General features: G+C 37.2%; 1 long non-coding RNA gene across 2 annotated transcripts; it reads left to right on the top strand.

Moving 5' to 3' along the window:
- Positions 1 to 7,702: 7,702 nt before the first annotated feature.
- On the top strand, positions 7,703 to 9,241 carry LOC131621632 (uncharacterized). Of its 2 annotated transcripts, none has more exons than XR_009289641.1 (3): positions 7,703 to 8,154; positions 8,275 to 8,354; positions 8,448 to 9,241. It is a non-coding gene; the product is annotated as an uncharacterized LOC131621632 (long non-coding RNA). The 2 variants fall into 2 exon arrangements; XR_009289640.1 differs by having other exon boundaries at positions 7,704 to 8,154; positions 8,237 to 8,354.
- The last annotated feature ends 983 nt before the right edge of the window (positions 9,242 to 10,224 follow it).

Below are 10,224 nucleotides of genomic sequence, written 5' to 3'. Positions count from 1 at the left end.
GATTCGATTATGTAATCTGATGATTGAATAAAATTGTATTTGATTTCGTTTTAAGATTTGTCACGAATTTGTTTTATTAAGATTTGATTTACTTTTGATTCAATCTTGTGGGCTTTGGATTTGGATTTAGGGTTTCAAGATGGTTAGTGGCCGCCGCAGGTTTTTCGCGAAGAGGAAGATGAATAGGGTTTCAACCCTAGTTCTCTGGTTGACCCGGTCAACCCTACAAAACAATTTTTTTATAATTATTTAATAATCGATTAATGGTTTAATAATAATAATTAATAAATGATAATTAAACAATTAAATAATGTAAGATAATAATTAAAACGAAAATAAAATAGGCCCTGTTTACTTTGGTCAACTATTTAGAATAGAAAAATAATAATTGCTGAATAATAACTCAATTAATAATTAGTTTCAATTAATCACCAAATTAGATTGATAAAACTTTAAATAAATACTAATTTGTTAAAAAATTAATATTTATAGAAAACTTTAGAGAATCTAAATGGGCCTAATACTCAAATAGGACCCAAATTTTCTATTCCTTAAAATACACCCCATTATTTTGACTTCGAGTACACCATTATAAGAGATTTTTATAAGAGATCAGGTTTAATAATAGATATGTTAAACCCCATGGCTCTTAATTTTAACACCCTTAGTAAATTAAAATATGCGAATTGTATCGGGTAAATTTTGAGGTATGATAGTACTATCTATACCATATAAGGGTAGGTAGTCCTATACATTGGATGTGCGGGTCATCGAAGGGTCATCGAATCGTCATAGGGGCTATCCATACCATAAAGAGGTTATAAAGTCTTATGAGATGTGAATAGTCATAAAGGCAATCAGTAGAGATACCTTAGCATTCGAAGGGACGATCACCATTTAATCGAGGGACTAGATCATTTATACCGAAAGCGACATCAAAGGGACTATGATCTTTAAATCGGCGGGACATGGTGATTTTGAATCGAAGGTAGCATAGGCTAAGGTATCCCTACGCTCGAAGGTACTTGACTATTTGATCGAAGGCAACAGAAGAGGGAAAACTCTAATGGTGGGTGTATGAACAAGAGTGTGTCAATTACAGTTATGTTAATCTTATAGTTAGTGATCTAACGTTGCTTTTAAATATTGCTATACAATCCTAAGCATACATCTAGCAGTTATAAGGGTGCAGAAAATAAAAGCAGAAAGATAAGGTCCTACGCTATGACAAGGCTTTGGGGAGGGGGTTACATAACCAAAAATGGGGGAATGCAGAAACTAAAGTACGAGGAAAATAAATCTAAGTTATTACAAAAATGCCCATGCGACCTATACATCAATTTCTAATATTTAAGTATAAATGAAAAAATTTAAACAAATTAGCAATCAATCATGCGACAAACACTGAGAGTTTGAGAGGAAGAAGAAGAATCGAGAATCGAAATCAGAGTTTGGAAAAATCGGATTTGAGGAGTAGTTAAAAATTCTGATTTTTTAAGTGAAAGCTTGATTTTAAAATTAAACCTAAATTATTTATCCTAAATTGACTAATTGTTAACTAATCAAATTAACCAATTAATCCTAATTATAATTTAACTAATTAAATTAAAATTAAATTAACTAACCTAAATTAAAATTAAATCCTAGAATTAAAAGAAAGCAAAAAAAGTTTTTTTTTGTTTTTAATGATTTTAAATAAAATGATCAAATTAAAACCTAATTAATTAAATTGTGATTATCCTAAATTAAACTAATTAATTAAACCTAAATCCATTATTAATCCTAATTCTAATATTAATAAAATAGTTTTAATGGCTAAATAGGGGAATTTAACTAAATAAAAAAGAAAGGGAAATAAAGTAAAGCAAATAATAAATAAATAAATAAAAGAAAGAAAGGTGCGTGATCCTGTATGGCTAGATCCTGAGGCTCCACGGTGAGGATATATTCTGGATCCTTGGATCTGGAATGGTGAACATCAAAGGGCTTGGATCTGAGGGTGTATGATGGGGACGTGCATGCCACACGTACGGAACCTGCAAGGAATTGGGAGGAAAAACAATGGAACAAAATATTTTGCAAGGGGCAGGGATCGAACCCACACCCTTGCGTATCAAAGCCTTAAGACTCTCTTCTTCTCCACTGAACTAGTTTTCCCTCACTGTTAGTGTATCAAAACAAAATATTAAATATAAAAAATAAGACCTAAATTGAAATTCTAAAACCAAGTCAAAGTGGGGCCATGTTAGGTTGATCAGCGAATTAGAGATGGAGAGAGGGAAGGACTTCGTTGACTGCCCAATCGCAACACCTGGAAGTGCCACGCCCTCGGTCAGACAGTCAAAGGGGCACTGTTCATCTCCTTCACCATTCTCCACCCAGAATTTGCTGCGGTTTTACCTTGGACTCGCTACGGTTCTGCTACGAAAATTTTTAGTAGCTAACCTGTATATCATCAAAACTAAAAAAGAACGTTTAAACAACAAATCTAAGTGTCCAGATCCACCTAATGGACTCCTACGATCATGTTGGTGGCCTCGTTTTTGGTTGAGGAATTCTGTTCATGGAGGCTCGACAGTAAAAGGAGCTTGTGCCCTAACAATGGCATTTGCTTCATCCTGCATCAAAACTTACGAGTAGCAGTTCCAAACAGTTCTAAACATCATCCTCATCGCAAATATATACACAAAGTTTATTTATATTGCATGTATGGAAAATTTGAATTCAAAAATTTGATGTGCAAACCATGATTTCAAGGAGATCGCTGGAGGGCATCTTGTTCTTCAAGGAGCGTGTGGTCGATCTACTAGGACTTTCAGGAGATGAATGCAATGGTTGGAATCGTCTGTAACTTGTTGATGGACATTCTTTCTCGTGCCCTAGTTTCTTAAAAATACTTTGAAAGTTTGGAGGCGTGTTTGGAGACAAACACTCGTGCTTAAACTGGTTTCCTTTTGTTGTGTATATATATCACAAGAAATTAGGGTAAACCTTATGGAAAGAATCAAGCCCTTTGATTGAAAAATATTTAACTTTATTCTTGTACCAAAACTTTCTAATTTGAACTCCCTCCTATTTTATGCATATTTCTCATGCATTCTTGGCCATTGGATCATGTTTGGATCTGCTTTGAATTAATGAAAAAGAGAATGATCATTGTATAATTATTTTAGGATTTTACTTGATTTTTATTTGAAATTAATTGAATAAAATCAAAATAAATAAAATAATATCACAAAAATGATTATATTTGACTAATAGATCTCTCTTGGGCTTATTATCACGTGGATAGCTCAAACACTAAGGCCCATTTGAAAATAATCCAAGATTGCTCAATATTGGCTTCATGCATTTTCTCAGAGATTGCTCAACTTCAACAATGCGTATCTTTCTCAATGTTAACCCTATGAAGGTGTTCTTAATCATTTTAGAAATATTAGAGTATCCTCTATATGACCCTTTTGGTTTCATCTCAATTGAGTCTTCCATGTTCATGTATGCTCCATTTGAAAAAGATGACTTTTTATTGACTTTCAAAAGGACCTGTAATGTTTTATCACATATCTCTCAAATGATGCATTTCCTGGTCTTGGGCCCAACATCAAAGTTGTATAGAATTGAATTTCCTTGAGAATGTGATTTGGTTGGACAATTTATGATGAGCCATGTGAGAGTTATGCCTAGTCAAAGTTCAGTTGACTTTCTCTTGAAAACCCTAATTTAGAAACTTGGACTTTTGATGATTTCCGAGCTTTCCTTGATGAATCATGATCAATTCTTGATCAAATGATGAATTAAACTTCAAAATGTTGATGTTGACCAAAAACCAGGAGTTTTGACTGTGATTTGACCATTGTTGACTTTTAGGTCAAACTAGTCGATTGTTGCCCTTTTGAGCCATTGACTGGGAAATCCTGTGAATCAGGGCTTGAAACTTGGTGTGAGGATCCTTTGAGACATATGAGATACCATGAAGTCCACGTGATGCCTTAGAACCTGATTTTACATTGAGAGAAGCAAAACCCTAGTTGTAGGCTTGTTACTTAGGAGACAGATAGTCATGCCTATTTCTTATGTGGCCTTGAGTAGTTAAAGATCATGTGAGTCTGAAGAGACTGCTTGAGCCAAGATATTTTGGGGTATGACAGTCGCGTGCTTTCTTGGCAGGTAGGGCAGTTATTGTGGCTAAAGTCAATCAATCCGTTTTGGACCCATACTTCATGTATCATTTGTAGGGATCCATGCACAGTGCGAACGTCAGCTACATACTTTGTCTTGGAGGATTATCCAATCATATTAACATTATTATCATTTCTATCTCGGAGGATCTGAATGAGTCCTTGATCCATGAGACTTTGAATTCCTTCTTCCATTGGAGGAATGATCTGAGCAGCTAATTCACACCATCTTTGTGCATACTCTTTGGATGATTCTTTTTCTTTTTGGGACATAACACAGAGTTGATCTCTGTCTGGCGCCATATCAACATTGTACTTGTATTGTCTGATCAAAGCTTCACCTAAGTCATGGAAAGTACGGATGTGAGTACTATCCAGACCCAGTACCATTTCAATGCAGCTCCAGATAAGCTATCAATGGAAGTAATGAATCAACAGGAGCTGATCTTCAGTGTGCATAGACATCTTTCACACATACATGATTAGATGACTGTGAGGACATGAATTCCCTTTGTATTTCTCAAATTCTGGGAGTCGGAACTTGGCAGGAACTCTGACATTAGGAACCATACAAAGGCCATTAACTTCTTTCCCAAACAGGTCTTTACCTCTTAAGGCCTTGAATTCTTTTTACATTTCCAGGAATTGGTCTTCAAACTCATCCAGTCTTCCCATACCTTCAGAAGGTGCACCATGGAAAATTTGTTCGTTGTGGAGAGGAACAATGTTTACAACAGCAGGAGTAGAAGTCATAATAGCTTGAGGGATTGTTGCTTGTGGAACAAGAATCTGTTGCCCAGCCAATTGGAAATCCATCTCTATTCCATATGGCCTAGTGGTCGTAGGATTCGACATCGAAATTGCAGGAATCTGAGGAGTTTCGATTTCAAAGATCACAGTAGTTTGAGCTTGAGTTGATGGTTGATTATGAGCAGCCACCAAGTCTTGAACCATTGATGTCAACCTTTCAATACCAGAGCACAAGACAAAGACTTCTTCTTTCCATTCTTGTTCATCAACCATACTGTCTTCCATTCTTTGACGATTGGCGCGAGTATTATACCGGTGCGTCAGCTTGACTTTCTGAGGAGAGGAGGAAGAAGGAATAAGACTCTGGCTCAAATGTGAATGTGAATGTGGTATGATGCATGCAATGCAAAGACTCTCCTTTTTTAATTTTCAAAATATCTTAAAATATCTTTCAAGGATTTATTTAAGAACTTGTAAATGTAAACATAATATAGAAACTTGAAGAAGAAACTTTATTCATTAATGATAAGGTACAAGGCATCCTTGGTACTTTTAAAGGGACAAGTGTCATCGAGGGACAATCGAGGGTCATCGAAGTACCATTTCTTTTTATAACATACAAAGGGACAAAGGGACAAAGGGACGCCCAAGATATAAAGTACTTTCAAGTGTTACAATGTAGAAACAAATAGAGAAAGCTAGTAAAATCTTAGAGTGATCATCAAAGCTCAATGAGAAGTATCCATGTCATCTTGAGTCTTCTTCTTCTTCAGCTTGACCTTCTCTAGCTTCTCAATAATACTCTTCCATGCAGCTTCCTTTGGAGAGATTGCTTCTGCTTCTTGTTTTCTTTTCTTCTCTCTTGCATACTTAGCAATGGTGAGATCTTTTTCCATGAGCCATCCATCTTGGAGGGACAGTTGATCATCTTTTTCTTTAATTAAATCACCATATGATTCTTCCATCATTCCTAATTCAGCTTCAGAGTTCAAACTTCTTCCTCCAATGATCTCTTGACTTCCTCATCTTCCTTAGGGCTTCTTGGAGATCTTCAATTGTTGAAGGAACTACAACGGGTGGAATATAATTCTCAACAGAGGTACAGATGTCCTGGGGAGAATAGGCATCTTGAGTTCAGCAGCTCTTGAACCAACCCAGCTACTAAAGGGCTCAGGAGAGAGGTCTCCTTTTGTCTTCCAATCTTTAATTTCTTTTCTATGACTTGGATGCCAAGCATTAGCAATCCTTTCCCTAAACTCTTTATTTTCAACTCTTCCTTCAAGAAAGAACCCATCCAATAAAATGTTCCTTGGCTTTTTGTCCATAAGAAACCCAAATTGACGACGAGCTAAAATAGGGCTATAGCTAATTCCTCCTTTTGTACCAATGAGGGGCACAATAGGGAAATCACCACAGCAGTCCAAAGTCTTCATCCTACAAAAGTAATTGTTAGTCCAAACAATATCAGTGTTGGTGAGAGTCATGATCTTGTGTGACCATTTTAGTCCAAACAATATCAACGCGGGGTTTGGCTACTAAACCCTTCTCGTTTGCCTTGTACAGGTCTTTTGACTCGATGATCTTTGGCACGTGTTGAGAGCTCGAAACTTGCAAAAAGTGCGCATAAGAACGACCTGGGGACTGAAAGTTGCGGGGGTTGATTGCTAACCTTTTCCGCTTGCCTTCTCGAGGACTTACAATGACCTTTGTTAGGACTTCCTGCAAGCACAAACATAAACACACCAACAAAAACAAAGCCTCTTTCGAGGGCTTGGCCAGATGAATGCCTACCCTACTTCTCATGTTAAGAATGATGTTGCGTGCCTACCCTACTTCTCATGTTATGTATGGTGCGGAAAGCGATAAAGTACAGAAAGAAGTAAAAGGGAATAGGAAACGATACCAACGGATAGAAAATCCGTAATAAGCTAGCAATGCGAGCAGAACTAAGAAATCTAGAGGTCCAAACTATCACCAAGCAAAGTCAAAATGCTTCTTCAAAGCATCAAAAGCAATATGGTCAGTCGCAAAAATAAATGGCAACCGCATCCTGCAAGGGACAACGAAATACAAGCACAGCGAATAATGTGTATACATCACGTGATTGAGAGGCAAAGAGAAATCGCATCGGACGCGAATTTGTGTCCCACAAATAAAGTGGAACACAAACACTTTTCAATCAAAATAAACGATCGAAAGCTCCCTTGGAGCACCTCGCACAATTCAACGAATGCATTAGTAACAACAAGGAGGTATCTTCACCCTCTATAAAAAATAATAAGAATTAAATTCTAACAACAAAATCTAACAAGATATATTGTTTTTTATGACATTTTTATCGTCAATCTAACAAAAAGCTATCAAAGTGAGATGATTAAATTCTAAAGTCTAACCAAATTTTATTGTGATTATATCCCTTTTTTATTACCTAAAGGTAAAAAAACTAGGAAAGCAATCTAAATTCTAACACAAAATTGAAGTGAAACAGGGGGGTTAAAGTGAAAATGAGTGTGCAGTCAGCCAGAGGGCGCAAGGAGCCCAATCAGGAGGCCCAAGCAGAATTTTTGATTCAGCTTTTTCTATGCCAACAAAAAACACGGTGTTGTGGGCTTAAGGGTTGTTGGATAGCAATTCATCTACAGGCCCAATGGTCTTTTTATGCTTTCCAAATTTCGGAATCCAATTCAAAATTAAATCAGACCAAAATGGCTTAATCAAATCAATTAATTAAAATTCAAACCTTATGTTAAAATGCATTTACACCAATTAATTCAGATTAATTCAATAAACTACATCATTACATTCCAAATCATATGTTAATTAATTCATTAATTGGAAAAATAAAAGGGGATTAGGGTTGTTACTTATGGCTATCGGTGTTCTTCTTCAATCGTGAACTCACGCAGACAGCGGTGGCTTCCCTCCTTCATCATCCATGGCCGAAACTTCTTGAAGCCTCGTCACCGATCACTTCAACTCATCTCTTAGTTCCTCAATAGTTCAGACGTGACGGCGTCATTCCCTCCAACACAAATTCTCATCGCACATCTCTCAATTCATCTTTGAACTCGCCTCTCCGATCTCTCCGTCCTCGATTGTGGTTCACGTAAAAATAAAAGACTGGTGGAATAGTTCGGGTTGAGATATGCGATGCCTTACTCGCCGGAGAAAGTCATGCGCCTCTTTCATGTCGTCGATGAGAAAAGCACTCCGACGTTACCTCCAGGTATCATTCCAATCAATCGCTCCTTCGATTCCACCTTGTACCACCTTTCTTATCTTCTTTTTCCGATTTCTTCTTCTGTTAGGATGTTGTTCGTGATGGTGATGCCGTTGTCGTTTACAGGTGATGACAGGCGGGGGAAGATCAAATTAAATTAAGAACGAAAACGTTACGTGTTGAGTCGTTTGCGATACGATACAATGGTGAGGTTGTGAGGAAGTTGTGCATAGATTGTGGTTGCTTGTAGTTGTGATGATGATATTCACACTTCTGTTTTTCGATTTCCTTTTCTGCAGATTTGAAGTTGATTGAATAAAGATGAAGGTTGAATCGTCTGAAGATTGATGATGGAGCAGGTTGAAGATATTATGGAGAATTGATGATGGAGATTTTTGTGATGAAGATGAAGATTCGTGGTGATGAATAAAGGAATTGAGGATTGGAGGATTTTCTATGGTGAAATTGAATTCAGTATGACTGTGGAGGATCAAGAAGATGGAGATGATGAAAGTGTGAAGAGTCTGCGGAAGATGAGATGAATATTGGAGAAACATTTGTTACGTTATCCTCAAGGCGAGTCCTCTTTTCTGAATTTTCTTTTTTTGTCACCTACTGTTATGAGTTAGTCTCTTCTTTCTCCTTTCTGAATTTTCTGTTATGAGTTTTCAGTTTCTGTTAAAGTTTCTCCTCAAAATTCTGTAATTAGTGAACCAGTTTAAAGCTGAGACGGTTTCGGTTTTATCCTCTGAATAGCTGCTGGTGAACCCCTCTTTTTATATGGTGCAGGCTTTGGTTTTATCAAGTGCAGGTTTTTTATTCTCAAAAGTGTGGATGCGACTCTTAACCATGGATGCAACGTGTTGTGGGAACTTGAAGATTAGTAAACTTAGGTTATGCTTTTGTTTTGTCTGTGATGTAAAGCTCTTTGGTTAATCCTTATTTTTGTAATTTGATTTTTTGTAATAGCCATGTGTGGAGTTTTGAATGAATTTGATGATGTTGAGTGGAACTCGAAACGGTATTGTAATCTTGTAACTTTTGAACTCGAAGACACATTTCCAATATGCAAATCATTTCTTCTCTTTTTTCACTTGTACTTGAACGATGTTATTTAGATCTCAAGAACTTACACCCAAAAATGTTTAAGAACTTTGGTTCTCTTTTTTACTATCCTTTGAACTCAAACCCGCTTAAACCTTTAATGAACAAAAACCAAATCAATTTGCCAATTCAATAAACTCCGACTCAATTCAATTCCCTCAATCTAAATGTGAGTCAAGAAACAAATATTAGGAAGAATAGTGCCTCTGATTTGAAATAACCCTAAAGAACAATGCCTCAGACTTGAAACAGTCCTGCCATACAAAATATGGGCTTGATGTATTAAAAGACACATGTATCCACTACTTGCACAAACCAAGGTTCTTGCATCATAACCACACCTTAAGGAATCCTTGAAGAGTATAACTTAAAGCATAACAAAGAATAGAATCATGAAGATATCTTTGACATGAAACCTTGAGGTGCCTTATAACTTGATGAAGAAGCCCATGAATCAAACATTAGCTTCTAACCATGATGGATAAAGACATAACATGAATTATCCTTGCATGTATGAATTTATCCTTGCATGTACTTGGCTTCCGATATGAATTTAGCCTCTAAGAGGTCCTTAACAGCTAGTTCGGGCGCATCCATTTTTTCCGGGGACTGCTTCCTTCTCCTCTGGGCAACAGCTTTGCAGGTGGGATCGATCGTCTGGTGGGGACACGCTGCTTCTGGGTTGAGGCCGGGTATCTCGGCTGTGCTCCAGGCAAATCGGTCGGCATTCTCCCTGAGGCAGACCTTGAGTTGCCTTTTGGCTAGTTCAGGTAGGTTTGTCCCTATCTTGACCCCCGTGGTCGGATCATCTCCGAGGGTTATTAGCTCAAAGTCTCTGTCCGGGATTGGTCGGAGTCCTTCCTCTGATGTCTTAGTATCAGTTTTTCCCTCGGATTCCTTGTAGAAGCGACTGTCTAGGTCGATGCTGTCGATGTGCGGCATTGACTTGTTGGGCTCGGAACCTGCGTTGGT

The sequence above is a fragment of the Vicia villosa genome, linkage group LG1, assembly GCF_029867415.1.
Source record: "Vicia villosa cultivar HV-30 ecotype Madison, WI linkage group LG1, Vvil1.0, whole genome shotgun sequence".
NCBI classification, from domain to species: Eukaryota; Viridiplantae; Streptophyta; class Magnoliopsida; order Fabales; family Fabaceae; genus Vicia; species Vicia villosa.
Note: the sequence above shows the minus strand (reverse complement) of the source record. Positions and strands in the feature narration are given on the sequence as shown.